Source organism: Neolamprologus brichardi, chromosome 23 (assembly GCF_056152115.1).
Source record: "Neolamprologus brichardi isolate AB-2024 chromosome 23, ASM5615211v1, whole genome shotgun sequence".
Classification (NCBI taxonomy): Eukaryota; Metazoa; Chordata; class Actinopteri; order Cichliformes; family Cichlidae; genus Neolamprologus; species Neolamprologus brichardi.
Window position 1 is genome coordinate 31,108,023 of NC_142125.1, and position 27,445 is coordinate 31,135,467.

General features: G+C 39.7%; 1 protein-coding gene across 2 annotated transcripts in view; it reads left to right on the forward strand.

The window, feature by feature from the left end:
- Nucleotides 1-27,445, forward strand: part of LOC102793307 (beta-1,3-galactosyltransferase 1-like) — a 166,037-nt gene that overhangs the window by 117,653 nt on the left and 20,939 nt on the right. For both annotated transcript variants that reach the window (XM_006804089.3, XM_087836132.1), the window contains one exon: nucleotides 249-340. The gene's annotated coding sequence lies outside the window, so the exon portion shown is untranslated. The remainder of the gene's footprint in view (nucleotides 1-248; nucleotides 341-27,445) is intronic.

Below are 27,445 nucleotides of genomic sequence, written 5' to 3' on the forward strand. Positions count from 1 at the left end.
TGAATTGGACTGAACTGAATAAAAGAAAAGAAACAAGCTGTGTGCAAGCACTTGGGTGACAGTGGGGAGGAAAAACTTCATTTTGTCAATGTGCTTCATTTTCTTTTGGGGTTTTTTCTTTTTCTTTGCTTCCCCACTTTTGCTTGTTTTTCTGCTATTGGCTCCTGTCCTGTCTTATTTTGGTCCTGAAGATTTTCTAATTCAGTAATGCTGGCCTTTGTTTCTTGTTTTTTTCTTGTCTCTTGCAGAGACTGCAAAGTCTGCCGCAGTACGATCTTTTCTACGTCTGTTTCTCTGTGATGTTTGCGTTCTCCTATTTTTGCTTCTCTACAATTTCCAGGTAGGAAGCTTTGGTCTTTTCCAGCTCTTGTTTCAAGTTCTGTGTCTTCAAATCCTTTTTTCACGCAGGGCCTCAGTGGCGCAGAGTTTGGCTTTGAGCTCTGCGATCTCACAGCGGATTCTCTCTTCTTTCTCTACCAGATGTTTTTGAGTTTTGAGAATTGTTCGATCTCCTCATGCTGCTTCTTAGTTGTTTCCAGCTCTGTGGAGTCTGTGTGTGGAGCTTCTGCTGTTTGTGTTGAGCTCTCCAGACTCAGCTCTGCAGTGGTGTTAGCTGTCTTGCTGTATTCAACAGAAGCTTTAGTCACCTCAGGGGTGAAGTTCTCCTCAGTGTTAGACTCGGGTCTGCTCCTGCGAGCCTCTCCCAGCTGTTCTTAAAGCTCTTGAATGGCTTTTTGTACATTTTCTCTGCAGTACTTTATCTGCAGGTGAAGCCAGTGGTTCTGGGTCTTGTACTTTGTGGTTTGCAGATACCATTTTGCAGTGATTTTCATCACAGCAATCTCCTCTCTCATGTTACATGGTGGTCTGCCATCATTGGGTACAAAATGTGGATTTGGCTGATGTACTGTAGCCTAGGCCTGAATATTCTGCATGTTTATCATCTTTATTCTAAAAGCTGGCTCATTGTGTGTTATTTTCTATTTGCCCAGCCAAATTTGGAAAGATTCTTTGTCGTAATTATTTTCATCCTCATGAAAATAAGAGATTGTTTGAAAATTTCGAGTTTAACACTTCCCAGTTGGGATATTTGGTTATTGTGTAGTATCAAACTAGAAGTCTGGACTGGGTACGTTTTCATGGGCATCCACTCTGGACAAAAATGAGACTAGTCTTTAAAAATTAGAAAGGACTTAAAACATTTATTTACAACATCATGGATTTGTGTATTTTTGACACCGACTTCATTGGTGTGTCTAGTTTTTGTTCTTTTTTTGTCTGTCTGGTTTCTCTGTTTCTCTGTCCTCATTCTGTCTTGCTAGTCTTGTCTCCCGTTCCCTGTATTCAGTCAGTCCGAGTCTGTGTGTTTTACGTTTTCCTGTGACTGGCCTCTGTTTGTTTCCTGCTTTATTCTGATAGTCATTTGTCCTGTGTGCGTCATGTTCAGTTTTGTTTTGCCTGTCTCATCAGTTGCATAATGTCCAGACAGGGTGGTTAAATTCCCTCAGAAGAATGATGGTCTGTGATCTTTTAAAGGAATCTTATTTATGTTTTCGACTCCATATTTTTTCTTAGGCTCTATTAGAGTACCTGTGCACAATTCATAGTTCAAATGAACCCCAACTTCTTATACTGGGCCTTGGTGCAGCTTAGTTCATCCACTATCTAACACAAAATAGTAATGACCCCTTAAAGGGAAGGAACTTCCCTCCGTTTTAGGTAATTCAAGTGGTCTAAAGATGGGGCATTATAAATGAAAACTGATGTAAGCTGATGTTTTCTGATATACCTCCAATTTTTAGTGAATGAATTTTTGCACAGACGTATTTTGACTGTGAAAGACTGCAAAAATGTGCCTTTGCAATAATGAACTATTCCTTTGATTTTTTTCAGAAGTAGGCCTTTGTTTGTTTTATTTTAGTCTGGTCTAACTACATCTACAATATGAATTAAAATACCAGCTCTTCTTTTCATCAAGAGTCAGTCAAGCTTAAGTAACCAGGAGAAAGGTCTTCTTCACAACATTATGATTCTCGCCATCTAATAGGTCACCCCTTGATTAAATGTAATTACATTGAGCAATGTTTCAAATAGCAATTAATTAGCCTAATTAAACCAATGGAAAGATGATCGCTACGCTCTTAAAACTGACTATGGGTGCTTTAATTGGTGATTTAATGCACGCTGCAATGCAGGCCTGGTCACTGAATGGTAAAAATTACATTTCCACATTATTGTGCATTGACTGCTGTAATTCTGGTCAGAGCACAGTGGGGAGAGACAGTCTACTCTAAAATTTGTCGCACTGTAACGTATTTCATAACCTTTTTTCATGTCAGCCACAGCTAATTTAGTTTGTCTATGTACTTGTACAGTATATACTGAGTCTGTATAATCCCAGATAACATTTTCTATGCTATAATGTATGTTGTATTACATAGTCCATAATTTCCGATTATGCACTGCGCCCCACTGGAAAAGCTTTTTTATTTCCTGGCAGTAGAGAACTATTCGAGTTTTGTATGTTAAGGCAAAAATAACTAATAATAATAACCATTATTGCCAGTCATTTCCCAAAGCCTGCAGCCAGAAATATTCAGGGGGTACGCCTAACTCAAATCTCTCATAAATGTGTGTGTGTGTGTGTGTGTGTGTGTGTGTGTGTGTGTGTGTGTGTGTGTATGTACTCTAGTGCAGTCTGGCATTAGTCACATCATTGTGATCCTCTTAGGCTAAAGTTTGAGATTTTTGTACAGTACAGTACAAATTTTAATACTGATTTCAAATTTGTTTTGCAAAAGAATGTGCAAAATGTGATATCTAGATATCTTTAGATATGAAACCAGAGGGAGACAGGGAGATTTTGTTTTTTAATGTGTCATTTTGTTTGCTTCCCCAAATCCCACCCAACAGTTTATTGCAAAAAAAGGCCAAGCACAAAAAAAACCAATCTGAGAGAATGGCTGGTTGTGGTTGTACCCATTTAGTTTACCATGCTTCTGCTGTTATATTCCAGCAGCTTTTAGGCATGCTCCTTTCAAGGACAGACAGAAAGCAGTATTAGAAGAGAGAGGCGGGGAACAACTCTGTTATCTGTATTGTAGCCACAACAGTCTGTCCAACCATAGCAAATGAAAAAGTATACTTAGAAATCAATGAGAGGGTAACAACAATCAATTACAACTTAATTGACAGATCCTAACAACTACACACTAAACTACTCATTTTCAGAGCATTGAGTGGGTGTAGAGTTTGTTGTTATTGTTTGTTTTTTGTTGAGTGAAAGGTGAAAAAGGACCTTCATTTAAAAGGATGTATGACCGTGAGCTCAGGAGGGAAGGGTAAACAAGCCTTTGTGCTCGCCGTTTGTGAACTTTGTTACTCTCGGCATCATCATCATGTGTTGTTCTATCATAATAAGATAAAAGTCCTGCAGAGAATACACCGACCCTACCAACGTTACACATACACAGAAAGCAGCCTTGAAAGAAATGTAGATTTAAATGGTTTACTTTGTCAAAATAAGTGTTACTTTGATAAATAGCACTTACAGATTAATCATATTTTCATTGCCATGGCAAAATGAACATGCATGAAATACACATCATAAACAAGTTCCTGAAACATAATGAATAGGAAAAATCTTTTCATTTGAAAGCAGGGCACATCATATGAACATTTGACCACTTATATTTAGCCCTCTTTGGTAAGACTTACACCAATACACAAAAGGCAACAAAAATGTGGCAATGTGAGGGGAAAAAGTAAACCTAAGTGAACTACTGCTGATACAAATGACGTAGGTGGAATCAAAGCATTTGATCCTTGCTTACACATTAATAAAGCTGAAAACTGTATAAAAACAGCTCAGTGTTCTCATCCAGTTGTTTTAAACAACTAACGTGTGCTTGTAAGGTTAATATGAGTTGCTATGGACAAACTAAATGGAAAGTTGTCTGTATGTAGCATAGTTAGTATATAAAATATCACGAATGGCCATCTATGTCCTGTGAATCACCATTTTTTAAAAAGAGGGGGTGGCTTACGACACCAGGCGTCTGCCACCTACATTGCAATTTTGACCTCAATAGGTCAACATGATAGGGGAGGCCTCACTCAAAGTGTCACTATGGTTTTACCCGAAACCTCTGGCGATATTAATCCAGGTCTTTTTTCACACCTTGGCTCATGTGTTTAAGTGCACAATCCCACTGGGGTTTAAATACCTGGCACTCTTACAACTGAAGAAGCATCTTGGATAAGAGGTGAAACTTCTTCACAAAACTTAAAGAAGCCCAGTAGCTTTCTGTCAAAGCTCCTTAAAAATTTAGAGGTTCTTTGTTTTGTCATTGAGCAGTTTTATTTTGATCAGTGTTAAGAGGGTAGGTTTCACTTTGCTGTATTCAATTCATGTTGTGACTTTACTGCTGTAAACGTTAATGTTGCTACACTAGAAACAAATTTGTAAGTTTTTCCATTTGGGTGTTTCAAATAGATGATAATGCTTCAGAAAGGACTCATCTTAACCAAACCCTAATAACCAAACCTTATAATCTGGTGAATCTGGTGAAGGTTTGACTGTATGGAAAAGTAGAACTACGGAAAAGAAAAGAGCAGCAGGTATAAGCTCAAATGTCAATAAATGTAGAAAGATGAGAGAACTTCCTTAGTGGCTAAAATGTCCAATTTCAGGACTTCACTCTTGTAAGGCCTTCTTAGCTGATATCATTGACTTGAATCAGGCTCATGTTGCCATCTGCTTCAGAGATGTTTTTGTCATTCATTCACTGAGACAGCCAGCATGAGACTGAGCAGGAGTCTGATAAAGAAACTGAGAACCATGCATACATCACTCCCCATGTCGGTCATAATCTGAAGAGCCAACCTTATTGCACAAAGGAATGGGGTAATGAGAAATACTGTGAGAAGAGGACCTGGTTTCAACTGTCAGGCTGCCCTGCAGCTGAATGTCCATGAACCAGAGGTTGTTTTTGGTAGAGACTAAACCCTAGTGATTTCTACAAGGCGCTGACTGATCCTGCTTTGATGGAAGCTGTTTTACATGTGGTCAATGGGAGAAGATACTAGAGGACTAAAAAAAGGGGAAGGGAAAGTAAGAGAGAAAAGCAAGTTAAGGAGAGATAGCAAATTGAAGACATGCACTTCCCTGAAACTGTACTTTTGTTGGCGAATTGCACATATTCGCACACATGCACAGCCATCGTTTTGTGGTGGGGTGGAACAGGAGTGGTGGTGGTGGAGCCAGAAATCGATCCTTCCCAGAAGAAGCCAAGCAATCCAGCAGGTAATCTTACAGATAGATCTGCTGTCTGATAACCATCAAAAACAGTAAGACCACTGCTGGATAACTTCCTGTCGTCACTGATACACTGCACCACAAAGACGCAGCACAGAGTGAAATAAAATTCACTGTGTGCTGTGGCTTCACTTCGTGATGTGGGAGACTGTCCCTCTTTAAAATAATCACTAAATCTATAACCATCAGCTGGAGGGTTGAGAAACAAGGAGTCACTGAAATGACAATGAGAATAAATACGAATAATAAATCCATTGGGTATCCTTGTTGGTCTTCAGACAACAATTCTGACGGCTAAAGAACCAAATGGGACAGGCGGGAAAAAAAAAAAAAAAAAAAAAAAAAAAAAAAAGAGAATAAATACGAATAAGAAATATGATATCACATCAGTGTGTTTATTTTCGAAATCGACACAATCTAATCTAAGTCTTTTTCAGTGAATTAATATTCTGATCTGTAAATATCATAAATTTTCCATTAAATATGCACTTATGACTTTAGAGGAATGTCTCTTTAATAAACTTGCATTAATAATGGATGTTGTATTTTAATGGCACAAATCCCCGGCAGTGTTGGAAGAAAGGGCATCAGGCATAAAAAAAAAAAGATCTATCCACCGTGGGATCAGGAAGTGTATGTAGTGTGTCCCTTGTTTTGTTTTGCTTAATAATTTAATTCTTGCTAACTTAGTATCATTTGAGTAATTCATTTAAAGCATCCTGACAGATACTGAGGTTTTGCGGATAATAATTATCCAATTATTTTGGAGTTAAGAAAATGAAAGATTTTCTTACATCTTACTTACTTTCTAAACAATATTACTTTAATTAGAACAGTTTTGAAACCATCAGTGTTCTCATGTTGATATATGATATATATTGTACGATCTACTGTACAATATAAAGCGCCTTGAGGCGACTGCTGTTGTGATTTGGTGCTCTATAAATAAAATTTAATTGAATTGATGGGTTGGGGATGAGTTCCTGCCCCAAGTGGAGGAGTTCAAGTATCTTTAGTCTTGTTCGCGAGTGATGGGGAAAGGGAGCCGGAGATCGACAGACGGATTGGTGCGGTGGCTGCAGTGATGCGGACGCTGCACCGGTCCGTCGTGGTGAAGAGGGAGCTGAATGTAAAAGCAAAGCTCTCAATTTACCGGTCGATCTACGTCCCTACCCTCACCTATGGCCACAAGCTGTGGGTAGTGACCGAAAGAACGAGATCGCGGATACAAGCGGCGGAAATGAGCTTCCTCCGAAGGGTGGCTGGCCTCTCCCTTAGAGATAGGGTGAGAAGTTCGGCCATCCGGGTGGGGCTCAGAGTAGAGCCGCTGCTGCTCCACATCGAAAGGAGTCAGCTGAGGTGGTTCGGGCATCTGACAAGGATGCCTCCTGGGCACCTCCTGGGGTTGGTGTTCCGGGCATGTCCCACCGGGAGGAGGCCCCGGGGCAGACCCAGGACACGCTGGAGAGATTATATCTCTCGGCTGGCCTGGGAGGAGGTGGCTAGGGGAGAGGGAGGTCTGGGCTTCTCTGCTTAGGCTGCTGCCCCCTCGACCCGGCTCCGGATAAAGCATGAAGATGGATGGATGGATGGATGAATTGAAAATTTAATATTTATTTATATATTTATACAAAGCAAATTCATTATTGTCAAATTTCATAGTGATAGAAATTGTAGAATTGTTGTTTGCATTTAATTAAATAAGATTTATGTCTTATAATTGTGTGAAGCTCTTAAATGATTTTACGCAAACTAGTGGTAGTTCCCTAAAACTAGGAAAATAAGCTGTTTTGGTCTGACAGTGGCAGTTTTTATGAAACACAACTAGCCAATTCTGTGTTTTTCTTTTTGATTGTTGCAGACTTTTTACGGGTCTTCTTTGGAGTTTTAATGTTGCTGAGTGCACTTGGTGTGTTTACAGTGTTTCAGGGTCGATCAATACAAAACCTACTTGGTTACTCCAGCTTAACCTGCAGGAGATTATGCTTGCAGTGTGCTTTGCTGCTACACAGGAGATAAATTCATGAAATGCAGGAATAAAATCAGCTATCATAGATGATGAGCTCAAAAGGTGGTGCTTTGATTATTGAGCATGGAGGCATTTGTGTTAGCCCTTTAAATCGCAAGGTGTTGTACTGCTGCAGAACCTTGTTGATGTGACACAATCAGTTAAACTGCACTACTTACTTGGTCTGTTAAGTAATGGAAACGGCATAAGTCTTGATTGCAAACTGAGGTTTCCTGGTGTGTCTGAGTCCATTTCATAGGAACTCTGGGAGATGAAATTAGGTTAGTGCATGATTGCTCAGTTCAAAACCACCTTTATAAAACAAATAAAATGCATCTGCATAATTCTGTCCTCATGTGCACAGTAAGGCAGCACCCTAACATTGGAAGACACAAAGCTTCAGTCAAACATTCCAGTGTTTTGGTCAGCTGATGCAAGAAACCTAAATCTGAGGTCGTCAAAGATGGACAAGCGCTTATTGATTGAGTTGTTGCCAAAGTCTTTGCTGGGTGGCAATGTTGTTCTGGGGGAGTCTGCCAGGGGACTTCTCTTGAAAGAAGTAAGTTGTTCTTGGCCAGTAAAGAGGCCCATCCGAGAGGGCTTCATTCAGAAGCGCTCACGTATGTACTGTCAGTATATATGGCCCAAATGTTGATGACCCCTCATTCTTCAACACTTTTTTACTGCACTGCCTGAACACCTAGACTGCTCACTTGTTCTTGGGGGCAACCTCAACTTTGGACTAAATGAAGTACAGCTGGAACTCAGTGCAATAGGCGATCCGCAAATATAGTTAAACACTGGACTTTGCGACGCATGGTGTTTTCTTCATCCTAACCATAGGGAATATACTTTCTTCTCACATGTCCATCACTTTTTCTCATGTCTGGATTATTTCCTAGTCAGCAGCTCACTGTTGAGTGACATTTCAGACACTAAGATACAGCCTATAGCTGTCAGCGATCATGCTCCTGTGGCTTTAACTGTAGTAAATAAGGAGGTCATTCCACCAAATAAAAACTGGAGATTTAAAACATTATTGCTTAAAGATGAAAATTTTATTAAATATTTTTCAAAAGAATAGACTTTATATTTAGACTGTAATGACCTGCCTGGAACATCAGCATCTGCTCAGAGATTCAGGAATTAGAGGGAACCATTAAACCTTAGAAGAAGCCTACATGACCACGCTGGATCAGCAAATACTGAGCAAAATACGGAAAGCAAAACGAGAATTACATGAAATTATTGATAAAAGGAAATCAATTCTTAGTAGTACAAAGACTTTTTGAGCCTAGTAACAAATCAGGTAGATTTTACAACAATACCTTACAATAATACATACAGAGAAAAAAAACATCAATCATATGAACCCCTATGAGCAAGCACTTTTAACAGGAAGAAATTTCTGGCAGAACCAGGCTCAGGGAGGGGCGGGGCCATCTGCTGCGACCCGTTGGGGAGAGAGAAGGAAGATGGGAAAAAAAACAATCCTTCAACAACAAAGAGTAGGACAAACTGAAATAGTTTGTAACACTTCTCTGTGACCACAGTCAAGGCACAAAGGACACAAAGAGATTTTTTGGTGCACATGTATTTACAGTGATAGCTTTTCAGCTGCCCTCACATACACAGCCAGCACAGCTCCAGCTTTGTTGCACAGCTGCAGCCCCATCTCTGTCCTCCTCTCCTCACCAGGTCTCAGCACATTACTGAAAAAGGGGAGGCACAGTTGGATAACCATCATCAGCTGTGTCCACCAGCCTCCCCGTGGCACTGCCCCTCAACCCGCTGCACCACCCTTTCCCTGCAGCTGAGCCAGAGACCACACCCCACCACATAGCTATATTGCATAAATGAGAGGCATTGATTATTTAATAATAGTTAGAAGGAAAACGCATAAATTCAATTTTTTATGTTTAAGGTGATCTAAAGTTAGGCCAAAGTACTTTAATTTGAACTGAAATATATATGTACTAAATTGTTAACAAAAATGTATTGTCAAACTATCACAACAAAATGCTTTTTAACTGCTTAAAAATTCTTGAGAAGCCCTAGTGCACAGAATGTGTTTTCAAGAAGAAAAAAAGCATTTTTGACCATCACGCCACCAGCCTACACAAAAGAGGACTTTAAGTCTCCTCTAATACTTCTTACCTTTTGCTGTTCTATCAGAGCAGTTATCCTGTTCTATTGTCCACATTGCTTTTTTCACCATACTGACTGGAATCCACCAAAAACAAATTGAGCATTTTCAGACACATGGCCTGCACTCCCCTCTGAACACCCAACCTGTCAGAGCTTTGCAAAAGAGCAGCTAAACTCCAGTTACAGACCACAGCTCATGACACTGATCAAACACTGGTCTAAACTTTACAGCCTTAAAAAATAGCCTGAGATGGAGCTAAGTTAGTGTATAAATGAATAGAGAGGGATGGGTATTTGTCTGTGTTACAGAGACATATGACATTTGATAATTATATTCCTGGTAAATATTTCTGCTATGAAAACTACTTCCATAGGAATCAATAAGATATGTAGCAGCCAGGTGCTGTTAATGAAATGCACTTGATTAATTGATCATCAGCAAATTACCACCTCTACAAAACCAGAATTTTGGGCCATTTGCACATGTGGAACAATCAGCTGTTTGTTGACGCAGTATCATAATCTGTGTAACCATTGCGAAGCAAACACATCCCGATGAATGGGGGAGGCTGAAGCTCAGATAGTAGAGCAGGTCATCTGCTAATTGCAAGGTTGGTGGTTCGATCCCTCCAGTCTGCATGCTAAATATCCTTGCAGGATACTAACCCCCATTCTAACATGAATGTGTGAATGTTAGATAAATAGACAGCACTTACAAAGAAAGAGCATAAATGAATGGGTGAATAAGGCAAGTTGTATAAAGTGCTTTGAGTGCTCAGATAGAGAAAAAAAAGTGCTATCTACGAACCAGTCCATTTACCAATCCTTTTGAAGAGACTTTGAAAAAAAAACCCAGCTGTATCTCAGATTCTATAGTTCAAGTTCAAGACAGGAGAGTTAGAAAGTGTTAGGCTTGTTTGGTTGAGTTGCCAGCAGGAAGTTGCTTCTCTAAACACGGAGGAGGCTCAGGTTAACAAAGTTCCCACAAAAAAATGGGTGTTTGTGTTCCAATGTTGTACCTCCACCAACGCTGTGGTGGGACCTTAAGAGACCCATGCATAAATTAATGACCACAATCTTCAATTAACTGAAGCAACATTGGTAAATAGACTGGTTCTTATATAGCGCTTTTCTACTCATCACTCAAAACACTTCACACAACTTGTTCATTCACATAAGTGCTTGCTATCTAACATTCACACACGTTCATACTCCGATGGATGTATCGGAGAGCAACATGTGGGATATTTGGCACACAGACTGGAGCAGACTGGTATCGAACCAACCTTCCGGTTAGTAGGTGACCTGCTCTACCACCTGAGCTACAGCCACTCCACATTGTAAAGAGAAGTGGGCAAAACTCCCTCTACAGCAATGAGAATGTTTGATAAAGTCATGCTGAAAATGATTACTTCAGCTTATTGCCATTAAATGTGATTTCCAATAACATCTTTGAGATAAAAGCTGATTAAAAAATGTGTGACATGTTGCCGAGGTGCAGATCTGCAGGTTGACAAATAAATGTAAATGAATGAATTCATTCATCATGACATGAACAGGTGGTACATGCACATTTAAAGAAGCTAAGTGAAGACTCAAATGAGGACGTGATGTGTATGCATATTAACAGAAACATTTTAACATTAAATTCAGAAATGTAGAATACGAGATAATACATATTTGACAGCAATCTTTGAGCTTGCTTCATTATACTTAATTTTGTTTAATTTTTTTAGATGAATAAAGACATTTCTGCCAGTTTTTTATAAAATATCACCAGAACCCAGAAAAATGTGTTGAGGAGTATAATTTGCTGTGAGCACTTTGTGTCTGAAATAACAGTTTATTTGTTTTAGAGATGCTGCTTATAATATAAGTTGTCAGGGTAAATTCATTTTGTAAATGATTAAGATATTAATCATTTGCAGCTGTCACATCAGGTCACAATATAATCTGAAATCTGCCTTCTATCCAGTCGTTAAGTGATAACGTGACGAATCCTACTTCCGGGCCTAAAGTAGTCTGCGTTTAATATGGCTTTTGTGTTGTTAACATGTTTAATGTTTTCTATTTTCTTCTATTTAATCTCAAAAAACTCCTAAAACAGTCAGTGATCACTGTTGACCTCCCTCGGCTTTTATTACCGCTAATCATTTATTTAAGCTCAGTTTTTAAAACCTTAGGATGTAACTACAGCCCAGCCCATGCAGCAGTATATGAATGACTAACCTCGTATTGTGGATGGATTATCTCAGTTGTTCTCCTGGCTGAAGTTTGGTCCTTTTACAGCATCCTGCCATGCGATTACATTTGTTCCTGACCACCGAGAACACTCACGTTAACGTTTATCAAGTGGAAAAAAAGTTAGCTTGTTTATATTATGTTAACATAGCTGTGTCGCTAGCGGTCACGTAGCACATCATTATATACCAGCTAGCCAAACTTCAGTAACCCTACAAACATCACTCCTGTTTAGTTTTCTGTCTTCATTTATGTTGGAAGTGATAACAGAGCTGTACGTTTTAATTTGTTTCCAAAACCCTGCAGTCAGGACATGCTATATTGTATTTAGATAGAAGCTAGCGAGCTAACTTCCTGCTAACTTCTAACTCCGTTAAATGTCATAAATTCCATTTTCATGGATGCCTGGATGTTAAACCCAATTGTTACACCTGGTAGAGCAGAACGCTGATCATTTTATTAAAGATGAAAGACTTTAGACAGTTTTTAACTCTCAGTAATGCCATAGTAATCGTTTGATATATGGACCTGCAGCGGAGTTTAGGCCCAGACACGGCTAGTGACGTCAGACTTAACGACCGGATTCATTTAAATTATTCAAACTTTGGGAAATATTAACAACATAGAGTGGCAATAGAAGATCCCACCACCCAGGCTTTAGTGGAGGCTATTGAAAACCTCTAAAGCCTCCAACAGACTACATTAACTCTCCCAAATGCTTAACTTTAAATGTAGCCTCTTTACGTCTCCTTAATCCTAATTAGAGAAATTCTTTAAAGGGGTGTTAAGTCATCTAATGGGTGTTTTATTTACAAGGCTTGAAACTTGAAGCCACAGAGGGTGGCAGAATAGTCTTTGAGTCACTGGTATTGATCAACAATCCCATTAAAGCCGCTGCAGATATTTTATGGCTTCTACCGATTTCTTTTTCACTGTCCTCCCTTTACCTTTACTGCCCTCCCTCTGTGTAACAAAGGCTAATCTCTCAAAGTCTGGCCCAGAGGTGGAAGCATTTGAAAAGCTCTCATTAAAGTGGCATTCAAAGATCCAGACACGCAGCTGGAGGTACAGTGAGCCAGTATCCATATCAGTTAACCCTGTTTACCTCTTCACAAAGGAACCTAATCTTTCAGCAAGCCTCTTGCTGGTATCATTTACAATCAGTGTCCTCTTTTCTTTCAGAAGTGCACAGATGCTTTCAAAATTATATCCATCCCTCCCTGCTCACTGCCCCAAAATGTCACTGGGTTCATTTTAACATCATGGCTCTTCATTCATATTGTTAAAATAAAGAAAGAAAGAAATCCACAAATAAGTACACGCTCCACACAGCCATTCACACTCAAAACACTGTACATAATCCCTCTGATCTCATAGCATTTCCTTCGGGCTGCTCTGACACAAACAAAAGCACAGGTTAATATAATTTTCTGAATACACCTTCAGCCAGCACCGATGCGTTATGAGGTTAGAAGTTTAGAGGGCTGCACAGTGTGAGTGTGCACATCTCTGTATGCTGATATATGTGAGGTTTTTAAAGCCAAATTGTGTCTGACAGGTTGACAGAACAATGGAAAGTAGCCTGTGTACTTCTGTCAGGATATATGTCAAACTCCAGTAAAAGTATCCACACTCTGCCCTCTGTTGCTCATCATGCTCTTCTCTCTCTCTCACACACACACACATACACATAAGCCCAAATAAATAAAATTAACTCAAAGACATGCTTTCACCCTTGTGAAGCTGAATTTAGCAGCTGTGACAGGTGAAATCATTTATTTACTGGGGGGCATACTGAACAGCATGGCCTCTCACCAGATCTCTTGTTGGCTAGAGATGGCAGCCTCACCTCGGAGAGCCTGTGACAGCTGTGGGCAGCTGGTCAAAAGGTTATTGTGCCTTCTGCATACACACACAGAGGGAGGCACACAACATCATAGTGGTTCGAGCACCTGCTGTTTTTTTGTTGTTGTTCAATTCAGTTCAGTTTTATTTATAGAGGGCCAATTTACAATAACAGTTGCCTTATGGTAAATACCCTGCAATATTAGAAAGAACGCCAAACCATAATACCCTGTATAAGAAAGCACTTGGTGACAATGGGGAGAAAAAAAGTCCTTTTTAACCCTTTAAGACCTACCATAGAACCAAGTCCGCCAGACCTTATATTATATTTTTACATGTTGTAGAGCCATTTTTGGGAGCATTTCAAGTTGCTATACATTAATACAACCATTATAACCCAAATTTTAATAATATGTATGCATTAAGTGCATAGTAACTACATAAATTGAAAAAAAAGTGCAATAAACTACAAAATATTGAAAATCGTTTTTGTTTCTTTAACATATATTTCTAGTTAGAGAAATTTAAGAGGCTTATCCCTCAAAACTGTAAATACAAAGAAGTTGCACAAAATAGTTTCCCACCACAGGATCTTTATTTTGAGTGTCTTCATAGTTTTATTTTTGAAATACACCAATTTTTATATACTGCAGGAAAAACGAAAAATAAATATTGTAATGCAAATTTGCAAAAAAAACAGCATATGCATCAAAATAAACTATTTCCAGCAGTGTAATTTGAGTTCTAAGCATCCCAGAAATGATACAGAAAGTCATGAAGTCAAAGATAACTTTTAAAAACACCAGTATAGGCTTATGAGGCTCTGAAGTTGAAAAAAAAAAACTAAATTTCCGTGAAAATGACGTCACTTCCGGTTTCGGGCAGGTAATGAGATGATGATGAGATAGCCTTTATTTGTCAGTTGCAGGTCTTTTGCCCACAACCGAGATGACAGAACTTGCCGACCGTACATACAATACACAAACATCACATTGGGGAGACTGGTCAGGCTAGGTAGCGAGGACAAAAAACATCAAAATGTGTAACACAGAAGGATAATACAGGAATGCACAGATATCAACACACCATAGCACAATAAACACAGGCAGCAACATGGGAAAGAGTTCCAGTGTGTACATCTGATCTGGGACCGCTGCAGTCTTTCGACTGCGCCTCCAACTGACCCAATGTCCACATCAGAGGGGAGGTAAGCGTTGGAGGTGGTGTTGGATTCGGGGTAGGGAGGGTGATGCGTCAGTGAGTGCTTATCAGTATATGTGTGTGTGTCCATAGTTCAGCTGAGACAGTGTCCTTCGCCCTGCCAGGCTAAGTAAACAATCTTCCAGCCAACTCAGGTGGCCTTGCATGGAATGGGAAGGAACAGACTCAACACAGTCGTTATCAGGGAGTTTTTGTTCAGCTACGGCCTTGAGCTCCGGCCTCGAGCCTGTTGGAGAACTGCAAGCTTCCCGATGATGGTATCAAACTTGCTGGTGTTTTTATTCTTTTGCCCAAACAGCCGATTCTGAGAACTCACAACTGCAGTGAGCTGTTCCGCGATGCAATCCAACTAATGGCAGACATGCGATAGTTCGCGCTGACGTCTATTCCAACGTAGGAAGTGTTACAAACAGCTGATCGGATCGGCAAAGCCTGTTTCTGGAATATTATGTTTTGGTTGCTGCAAGCGCTTTTTATGCAATTTTTGCAAAGCTTTATGTGGAAGGAAACTGTGACCTAGGACAAGCTGATGGCATAAGATGTAAGTACAACTCCTCCGGTTTCATATGCAAAAAAGATTATTCCGTTAGCTTACGTGGTTCCAGTTCTACAGGGATTTAAAAATAGTTATGCAAAACAGAGCGTGCCTGCTCTGACCGGCTTTAAAGGGTTAAGAGGATGAAATCTTTTTGGAGTTTTTTGGGCTCAGTAACATGTTTTGGGTCCTATTGAATAAAAAATGAAGCCTAAGTTTTATCATTTTTGACTATAACAAATTGGAGTTCATTACCGTATTTTTCGGACCATAAGGCACACCGCATTATAAGGCGCATTAAGCGAAACATAACAGTCAGTTAGTCAGTCAAACTTTACTCAACTCATTCTTCTTGCTTCCTCCATTTCCGTACCATTGATTCATTAATGTTGAATTCTCTCGCAGCTGCTCTATTCCCGTGTTGTTGCAGTATATTAATGACTGACCTCGTATTGTGGATGGATTATCTCAGTTGTTCTCCTGACTGAAGTTTGGTCCGTTTACAGCATCCTGCCATGCGATTGCATTTGTTCCTAACCATCGGGAACCCTCATGTTTACTTTTATCAAGTGGGAAAAAAAGTTCATCCTGCAGCTTTACTGTTTATGTTATGCTAACATAGCTGTGTCGCTAGCAATTTTGTAGCACAGTATTATATACCAGCTAGCCAAACTTCAGTAACCCTACAAACGTCACTGCTGTTTAGTTTTCTGTCTTCATTTATGTTGGAAGTGATAACAGAGCTGTACGTTTTAATTTTCTCAGAAAACTCAGTCAGAACATGCTATATCATGATTAGGTGGAAACCAGCAAGCTAACTTCCTGCTAACTTCTAACTCCGTTAAATTTAATAAATTCTGTTTCCATGGATGCCTGGATGTTAAACTCAATTGGTAAAGCAGCAACGCTGATCATATTATTAAAGATGGAAGAATTTAGACAGTTTTTAACTCTCAGTGATGCCACAGTGTTCGTTTTACTTTGGGCCCTGGAGTGGATGGAGTTTTGGAGCCAGATTACTCCGCGAGGCTTCTGACTACGGTAGCAATCCAACCAGCAGTGCAGCTTCGTACTTACCAAAGTCGTACTAAAACATTTTTGACAGATTTTTGAGCGTCGTGTACCACATAAAATTGGTTCGAGATAAGTAAGCACAACCAGAATTCATACATAAGGTGCACCAGATTATAAAGTGCACTGTCGATTTTTGAGAAAACTGAAGGATTTTAAGTGTGCCTTATAGTGCGGAAAATATGGTATTTTATATCTTTTAGCTTCATAGTGGGCTCGTTTGTGAAAAAGGCTGTTTAAAGGTCTGTTATGTTTTCTTCTTTTGGCACGATAAGTAAAAATATATTTACTACCAACACTGAATTCTTTAACTTCATGTCTTCAAGTCTGTTCAAAAAATCAAAATACCACATATGTGTGTAAGGAGTAATCTTAGAAATTAAGTTTCTAATCATTCAGAATCTGAGTGTACATCACAGACCTGTAGCAATGGCACAATTGACCTAAATTTTACTAACTTAAACAAGAATTCATACAGACTAACTATGTAGGCCAAAGTAAGTCCAGTGTTTTGAACTTTTACTCAAAATGTTTTACATTTTTTGGAGAAAGAACATTTTATTTCAGAAAACATATAGATGAGAATATTCTTTTAGGCTGGTACTGGTGAACTAGGCAAACTATTATCTGTACTCACTGTAATATAATCTATTAAAAGGAAAAGGAAAAACCACCCCTTTATGGCAATGTAAAATATTTAATGTGAGCCTGCAAATGTTGTCTGAGCAACATTACTATGGAAAAGCCTGTTCAGTTTTGTGTCATGCATAAGGGGGAAGAAAGCACCAAATCGACACATCCAATGCACTATACGAAAAAAAAACAAAAAAACAGTTGGTATCACCTACATTTAAGAAGACACTCAATTAAAGTTTCAGGAAGTCATATTCATATTTTAAACTTGGCAGCTTTATAGACTTTATAATTGTAAACCAGCAGAAGCAAGGTACTTAGTAGGTGCAGAGTTAATGTAAGCACTGCAGCAGTGTAGTCAGATACCTGTATGTTTAATTAACATTTAATTTTCAGCTTGTAGTTGCAGGTGTCAACATTAATTAGACTGCCCTTTCCAGCTGTGGCCTTCACAGCCAATATAAGCGGATTATTGTATTTAAGCTCAAGTGAATCATTTTGAGTTGTAGGTGAGTGCAGTTTATATTAAATGTTATTTTATTCAATAGGGGATTTTTCTTTACCAAGCTCTTTATCAGGAACATCATGCTAATAATAATAAGAATGGATTGCATTTACAATTCCACTATTCATTCACTCTCACATTCATACGCTGGTGGAGGCAAGCTACAGTTGTAGCCACAGCTGCCCTGGGGCAGACTGACAGAAGCGAGGCTGCCATATCGCACCATCGGCCCCTCTGGCCAACACCTGTAGGTGAAGTGTCTTGCACAATGACCGAGACTGTCCGAGCCGGGGCTCGAACCGGCAACCTTCCGGTTACAAGACGAGCCACAATTGCCCGTGTACCATGTGGGACCTGTATTTACGGTCCTATCATTGTTGGTTTCCAAAACCTTTTGAAGTTCTTCTTTGTGTTGCTGTTCTACCACATCGCAAAGATGGTTTGCTGGGTTCATATGAGTTACTCGGGGGTCCCACTGAACAAACTGTCATATTGTGCTGGATGAAGACATTAAAATTAAATACCAAACTGTGCACACACAGGTAAACATGGGTATCAAGAAGCATTTAAACCCCACCCACCACCCTTGAAATTGGATTTGTTTGGTACTTATTCCCAATGAAACTTTTAAATGACTGTTTGGTATTGGCACATTTTTTTTGAGTTGGACAGGGTTTTGTGTTGGTGCCATTACATTTAAAATGAGTCAGTTTAAACATTTAAATATTGGTTTATAAGATTTGCAAATCATTGCTTTCTGTTTTTATTTGCAATTTACACGCAGTAGAAATTTTGTGGAGTTGGGTTTATAGGTGTACTTGGAGACAGCCACAGATCTAACTAGTAAACTTGTCTCACTAAGAAATTAACCAAAATGCCTTGTACAAATTACAGTCTAAAATACCAATATTAGGTAGCGTACAGATACTTTGTTTTATGTGTCTGTTATATGTACATGTTACAGTATCAATTTTGGCATTTAAGTTTTTATTGATTTTGCAAGTTTTTTGAAAACATATACTTAAACCTGTATAAGAGGGGGGAAAAATCCACAAGAAAAACTGCTGGTGTGCACCCCCCTTTAAAAGTCTAAGAAAAGGAAAGAGAAACTAACTAACAGTGGGTTCCAAGAGAAGAAACACAGAAACGAGCAAATTAAATTGAGAGTAAAGTAACATTAACAGTGACATTATGGTCATGATTTCCTGTTTGCTTCAGATAGCTCCAAGAGTAGTCCCAATGTTTATCTTTTTCTTCTGCATCATTTTTAAGTTTATTCAGCATGGACTCATAGGAAGCAGTCTCTGTCATTACTCTGATCCAGTCTTTCAGCTCTGGACGTACTATGGTCTTCCAGTGCCAAAGGATAACCCTCGATGCAATTACCAGTCCAACCATAACAACCGTAGAAATATTATTATAAATTCTTGGAATATGAGACTGGTCTCCTAACAAACACAATTCAGGAGTTAAGGGCACTTCTAATCCTGACCAACCTTTTAAAACTGTGATGACTTTTAATAGTATAAATTTAGTAGTTTAGTAGTATCTGTATCAATTTTTATTAAACGTTTTACATAAATAACCGTATATTACAGCTCAGAGATTAACAGAATGAATGTAATGAATATGAATGCAGACAAAATGGAAAAATATGTATATTTTTCTGTGTGTGAAAGAAAAATAAAACAATATTTTTCTTTATCATCTTTTTTATTTTACTCATGACAGGAAAAAAAGTTTGTTATAATTGCACACTATCAGCAGTAATATAACGAGCATTACTATCTCTATTTTGCTCTCTCTCTACTTATATACGATGATATATTATGATGAAATATTATGATGATATGCCACATCATTTATCTTCTCTGTTGTACTAATATATATAGCAAAGTAGTCTTAATGACCTTGTAGTACCATATCACCCCATCAGATCACTTCGCTCTCACACTGTAGGATTACTTGTTGTTCCTAGAGTATTTAAAAGTAGAATGGGAGCCAGAGCCTTCAGTTTTCAGGCCCCTCTTCTGTGGAACCAGCTTCCAGTTTGGATTCAGGAGACAGACACTATCTCTACTTTTAAGATTAGGCTTAACACTTTCCTCTTTGCTAAAGCAAATAATTAGGGCTGGATCAGGTGACCATGAATCCTCCCTTAGTTATGCTGCAATAGACGTAGGCTGCCGGGGATTCCCATGATGCATTGAGTTTTTCTTCTTCAGTCACTTTTCTCACTCACTATGTATTAACAGACCTCTCTGCACTGAATCATATCTGTTATTAATCTCTGTCTCTCTTCCACAGCATGTCTTTATCCTGTCTTCCTTCTCTCACCCCAACCGGTCGCAGCAGATGGCCCCGCCCCTCCCTGAGCCTGGTTCTGCCGGAGGTTTCTTCCTGTTAAAAGGGAGTTTTTCCTTCCCACTGTCGCCAAAGTGCTTGCTCATAGGGGCTCATATGATTTTTGTTTTTTTCTCTGTATGTATTATTGTAGGGTCTACCTTATAATACAAAGCGCCTTGAGGCGACTGTTGTTGTGATTTGGTGCTATATAAATAAAATTGAATTGAATTGAATAGTACTAAAATCACTGTGTTTTCCATTCATTTTCTTCTCCTTACCAAATTCAGGGTCACTAGGAGTTCGGGCCTATCACAGCAGTCACAGGGCAAGAGGCAGGGTACGCCCTGGACAGGTCAGTGATCTGTCGCAGGGTTAAGACCGGTCTCTACGAAGCAACTGTTGGATTTATACACTGTTGGAAGATAATTTAGACTTCATCTCTGGAGAGAGTACGCGTGTGTGTGCACGTGGTGTTCTTAGTGCCCCTCAGTAGGAGTAGTGTTATTTAGCGGAAGGAGTGCTGAAGTTGCATGTCCTCAGCCTGTGCTGCCATCAGCAGTGGCACGGACGTTTTTGTGTGCAACCATGTGTGTGTGTGTGTGCGTGTGGTAGGCAGGCTGCGAGACAAGGTAATTACCACAGGACCCTTCATCTGGCTTCCACTCACCCCTCAAGTTCAACAGAGCAACAAAGAGGAGCTCTGTCAGCTGAACTTGCAGTGGAGATGTGTGAGTAGGCACCAGTGTGTGCACAAAAGCTTAAAAAAATGAAGCCCATAGCCTTTTTTTACATGAAGAGAAACAGGAAGGCATCTGTGCATAGGCACAAGTTCAATAAAAAAAAAAAAGAAAAGATAAAAACAACCCCACTAGTCTATTTGTCTGCATTTATCAGCCTTGTGTGTGTGTGTGTGTGTGTTCTCCCCCGGCATCACTGGAGTGTTACCTAGGCAGGTGTGGTTGTCTGCACCCTGCTGTATAATGGGATGTGTTCAGTCTGTTCCATGCTGTACTTGTCTGTTAGGTCTGAGATGGTGTTCCCGATAATTCTCAACCCCCCTGATAGAGGCTGTGACTCTGCAGCTGGGTGAAACACAGTGAAAGACAGCAGTGGACAGCAGCATTGCATTCATGTTCTTATCTATGTCCACATTAGCGTTTCCCACATGTTTAAATAGGTAAGTTAGTTAATATGAAGAAGAAATGTGCTTGTTCTGACACCTAGACATTAATTAGCTGCCTGAAATTAAACATGGCAGCTTTTCAACCAAAAACTGGAGTATTTTTGTCTGTGTGATGATTTGTGTCAGTAGTATTTGATGCCCATAAAGTCCCTCTGGTAAACAAATGGACTTTTACTGTTAGAGCCACACTACTGAGGCAAACACACGTTTTAGTGTGGTAATGTGTCTATATTCAACATTTAGTGTGGTTGGTTTAATTAAACATTCTTATTATAGAATATAATAATAATAATAATAATAATAATAATAATAATAATAATAATAATAATAATAATAATATAATTAGTTATTGATCGAAACCATTTAATTTTTTTATTTGATGCATATGTATTCTAATAAACCATGGGTGCCTGGCTGGATTGACCAGTATAAAGAGCATATTGTGGGCATGTTGGGTAGTAGAGTAGCCTAGTGATGTGCAGTAAACCACTAGGTGGCTAATTAATAACACAAAACTGTGTTACTCAAAGAATTAGATTGTGCTTGTGGGGGTATTGGGGGTGCACACAATCACACCCACAAGTGTCAGCATCTGTGTTTATTTATTACTACTTAACAATACAATACATACTTAGCTAGAGTAAATAGCAGAATAATAGTAATAATGATCCCTTGGACAGACCCAACTTCTTGGAAAGCAGCTGAGGTCAATAGTTAGCTTCTTTTATTTCTCTGTGGTTCAAAAACCATTTCTCCCCCCGCTACACACTCTGCAGATCTGCTGCAAGCTCTCAGAAAACAAAGAGTTACAGTCAAGAACAAATTACAGTCAAGGTGGAGTTGGAGTCTATTCAGTTGGGAGACAGGAGGCTTTCAAAGGAGGGTGAGGGTTATTGAGGACTGTCACAATAATGACATTCAGCCTGCCAGTTGGAAAGTAGAAGACAGGAAGGCTACCAGTATTTAAACTAGAAATTGGAGCAAGGGAGTTGTTCCATAGAATGAATTCTCCCTGTTGAATAAACAAATAAAAATTGATTAGCACTGGTCTGCTTGAGGTTATATAAAGATTCACTCAGTGAAGCAGTGGGCAGCCACCAACACAGCACCTGGGGAGCAGCGTGTAGAGACGATACCTTGCTCAGGGGTACCTCAGGGTAGAACTTCAGTGGATTAGAACCCCAGACCTTCCAGTCATGGGGTGAACACTCTACCTACTGAGCTGTCTCTACGGATGAGATGCAAAAAAGAGCCGGCAGGTACTCAAAATAAACCTTAGACTCAAATGTCGGAACAGTTTTTTCCCACAGCATGGCATGTAATAAATACTCACAAAGAAAATGGCAGCCGTTACAACTTATATCCAAAAAAGATATAGTTTAGTGCATCTGTCAAAATACTCGCCTCGGGTCTCTCCTCCTTCTGCCTCACCTTTCCCTCAACCACCACTTGCTAATGTTACTGCATCTGTGGAAGCTCCGCCATAGCCACCACCAAACAATTGAGTTATTTTTACACATCTGCCAGCACCTGGCCAATCCACCACCTTTCATTGTTTATACCGTAACGGGGAAAAAAGAGTCCAGCTATGGCTGCATATGTCTTTAGTAGTAATTTCTTTTTGTAGAGGGCTAGCAAAACAACCGTTTTCGCGGGGATTGCCGTATTGGAATCCCGACTTCTCTGACGAGGCTAACCAGAACTCAGTGGCGGTCCTAGCCTGTTTGGCACCCTGGGCAAATACTCCCTCTGGCGCCCCCCACCCCTCCACCCCCCACCACCTTTCATTGTTTATACAGTAACAGGGAAAAAAGAGTCCAGCTATGGCTGCATATGTCTTTAGTAGTAATTTCTTTTTGTAGAGGGCTAGCAAACCAACCGTTTTCGCAGGCATTGCCGTATTGGAATCCCGACTTCTCTGACTTCTCCCGACTTCCATTTCTTCTTGGAGCAACTGTAACGCACATAATTTCCTTAGGGACTCATTAGGGATTAATAAAGTATTCTGATTCTGATTGTTTCAGGATTGTTTCACTTAAAGAAGTACAGACGCTTTTCTTTGCAAGCTCCTTTGACTACGATGACCTGGATGACTGAGAACCTTCACAGACATTGTTTCAGGATGACCTGCCATTATCCAATGACACATCTGCTTACCTGTATCTTTTGCTTGTTTCTCTTCCTCTTCTTTTCTCTTTTCTCTGATGGCTTTGACCTTTTCTTGTCCATCTTCCATTGGTTTTAATTTTGCACTCCAGTATGAACACCCATCCCTCAACCCAAGGATCACCACAACATGATCTAACAGAGCTACACCTTAGTTCACAGATTCACTTTGTCTAATGTGCATTTCTGAGATTTCACACAACCCTGGATTCAAATTATGAATACATAATGGACTTGAATTTACATCATTATGAATGAAATGTGCTCTATTTGGATGCAGCCCCCCTTTCGTCGGGTTGTGTGCGAGACTTTAAATCATCAAACTGTAAATTTTAAATTGTTATTGATCCCTTTACCCCTAGTCCTAAAGTGTATATTTATTTTCTTACTCTTCTTATATTTATTGTTTGTTTACTTGCACTGCTGTAACTGGAGCCTCGTCGTCTCGTCTCTCTATATACTGGACTGTATGTAGCGGAGATGACAATAAAGTTTACTTTGACTTCGGCAGCGAGCAGGCGCACCGAGGGCTCTCGCGCTCTCGCGCTCTCGCGCTCTCGCGCTCACTTTTCGTGTATAGAATTTCGAAAAAAACATTGGTGCAAATTATAAGTTTGTATTATAATGTCTGGTGTTTTCGTGTTTGTTGGTTTGTTTTTATTTTGTTTTATTTTGCGAGTTGGTTATTAGATGCTGCTCCAGCCAGCCAGAGACTCCCCCGCCGCCCCGCCTTTCCTCTCTGCGCCGCAAGCAGCAGGCGCACCTCGCAAACGAAGGGCGTCCTTACTCCCAGCAAATGGGCGATAGAAAACCGATCGGTGCCTATGCCATTCCCAATATGCGCTGGCTGACGTCGGGGCAGCATGAGTACGAGCCCCGGGCAACCGCCCGTGTCGCCCATATCTAAAACCGCTACTGCCAGAACTCCGTTTACTCAAGTGTGACATTATTCCCAGGTCCGTGTTCCGATTTCCGAGGTAAGCAAACGCAACACGCGAAGTAACGAAAAATTACCCAATCTAAATCCCAGTAACGATTAACGTGTTCCTGATTTTGGCGTAATAACTAGTTACCGTGCTCGTTACCACAATAATAACGTAGTTACTATTACGCGTTACTTAATAACGCGTTAGTCCCTACACTGGTCATGATTAATTGAAAGTTTGCAGCAGCTCTGCAGGAACAAGATACTACATGCATTCATACAAAGTCATATTGGCTTTGTTACCAAAAGTTTTGCGAGATCCCGAGTTTGTTTTGCGAGATCTCGCAAAAGTCTGTCTTAATTTTTTTTTTCTCCCATGACCCCTGCGGGGCTCCGTACTTTACACCATCAAGAAATACTTACTAAATTATGATCCTCAATTCATTTGAAAGGAAAATACATTTTTTCCCTGCTCTGCAAAGCACTTAAAAACCCATCTAGAAAAATGCCTTCCTGTCATTAGTTTCAGTTTAGTGAAAATCTGGTCAGTATCAAAAATACTCATAGATATGCTCATAGAAAAACAAAAAAAGCGCTAAAGGATGCTTCCACTTCCACATTTTGGCTGATTTAATGCTTACCTCTAATCACCATTCATTATAGAAGAGAAGTAGCAGAAAGGATTGTGAACTTAAAAGCAAAGTAATTTCATCACCTAAGTGCTAAATTATCCATTTGTGTGCACAATGGAATATTATTTAAATTAATATGTGCAATGCCCATCGTGTGCTCAAGTGGCACATTTTTAAATTGATAGGTGCTCATTTTTGGAGTGAATGCTTCATCTGAGTAATGTCATTCATATGCCGAATCTTTGATCTTTTTGCACTCAAAGCTGCCATGTGGTCAGAGGAGCATGGTAGAACAAATTTGATCAATGGCACAATGGTAATTTTAGTGGTGATTTCAGTTATAAATGCAATACTGTCTTAGTTCCCCCAATTTATTTTGCCATATTGAAATGCCAACTCAATTTATTGAAATGTGCACAAATGTAGGGCTGCCATGATTAGTCGACTAGTCACGATTACGTCGACGACTAATTTAATAGGCCGCATCCTCCTATGCCCGCATTTGTAAGGCCGATTACGTTACAGCGTCACGACGAAGACTGACCAAATTCGAAGACTCCGTCAAATGCGCCCTTCATTTCCCCAGATTTGAAGGATGGGTCTGGTGTATACTTTGTGGCCCAACCTATCCCAGAATTCATAGTGCGGCCCTGCTCAGTTTCCAACAATGGCGGCAGCTAGTTTTAATATTACTCTTAATATTCTTTCTGGGTCATGAAATAAACGTTTAACATATTTTCAGACAAGATTGTAACTGTGTAAACCTCAAATATCTGCTCAGTTTATCACGATACAACATATTTTCCAAAACGCTCCGACATTTTTGGAGGCGTCTGTTACCTACTAGCTCGATAGCTAGCCTGGGTTCAAAGCTCACTAGAGCCGGTGAGAACACCGGACTCCCGGCAAATCATTTTCAAACCCACCGCCGTCTTTCACTACTCAGGTTAAACATGATATATAAGTCACTTAGATAACTTAAAAATGTTATTGTTTGGCTTTTTTCAGTATTTTATTTGTTCCTGAGTAAATCGGTTTGGCTGAGATTAAAGTTATAGTTTTTACACAGCTGAATAAACGTCAAGCAGACAGCTGATTATCAGAAGTGTGAGATGCTCCAGAATATACTCTGGTGTCCTGTTATATTTTAGATAGCAAGGAGTTTATTAAACTCCACTGAAACAATCTGCTAATCTAATCCAATAAACTATCAACTTGTCTTTATTTTTAGTTAGCACATACGGTAAACACTTAAAGCTGTAAGCTAATGATAGTTATATAAGAGCAGATGCTGCTGGTGCAATAAGCTGTACGTTTTACGTCCAATGGATGCATGATCTGATTAGTCGACTGATCGCAAAAATAATCGGTGACTAGTCGACTATCAAAATAACCGTTTGTGGCAGCCCTACACAAATATGATATATGAGACAAAAACGGAGTCTAATGAGCTTGAAAATAAATATTTTGTATGACCACATTTATTTTTCTTTATTTTAACTCAGTGGTTCCCAAGCTTTTTTTTCCAGGCCCCCCTTTGTTTTACAAGAAAAATGTTCGCAACCCCCCCCCACACGCACACACACACACACACACACGCACAAACACATCCTCCAAGCACACACACCCATATTTTGCTCCATTGCGGTTTATTTCACATATCAAACTTTTAGTAAACAATTAAGCAAATACAAGTACTCTAACTTGTAACTTTTTTACGCTATGTCCACACCTACACGGGTATTTTTAAAAAAGCAGGTGTTTCTATGTGTTTGGACCTTTCGTCCACACATAAACAGATTTTTTACAACTCCTTTTTTGCGTTTATGTGTGGACGAGGAATAGAGCTCGTCACGCAACGTCAAAGGTATGTGCCTTTTTTCACGTCATGCTGTGCACCCCGTTATTGTTTACATGAGATAAATTGCAGAATGGCAGATAGAGACAAAATACTGTTACTGTTAATCTGACTATCTGCAGGTTTTACACGCTTACATACACACACAGTTACTGTCCCTCCATTTAGAAAGGCAGAGGCGTCACGGTGTAATTATTTTACGTGTAGTTGTTTTTTTCCTGTGTAATAATATTCAACATTGCTATCAATACATTTTTCAAAAAATGCCTCTCTATGCAAAATGGGTTCAAAAACATAAACAACTGTAGGATAATGTTTGTCTGTGATTTGAACCGGGGAAAGAAATCATGGCAGGATCAGCCTGATGTTATTTTAATCCCACTGTAACTTTACTGTATAAAGAGCTAACATCTCCAAAATGTCAGGAGTAGTTAGTCATTACAACAAGTGTTTGTGAACTAAAAATCAAGAATGTGGGATACTGTTTGTCCGTGATTTGGAGAGCCCAGCGCTGCTCCCGAGGAAGGGAAAACCAATTCTGCAGGGAGACCTACCTCAGCACTTGTGCAGGTGAAGCCAAAGGGAAGATACGCTTCACCATATTTTCTAGTTTTTGGCTTAGAATGAAGTTGGTTTGGAAACATATTCAGCGATGCTTCATCTCCTGCTTTGCGTTTGTGTGGGAGCCCAGTGCTAGCAATGTCCAAGCGTTTTTTTGTTTTTTTTTCCTTTCATACCCCCCAGCAATGGCTCTGCGCCCCCCCCCCTAGGGGGCAGGCCCCGCACTTTGGGAAGCTCTGATTTTAACTTA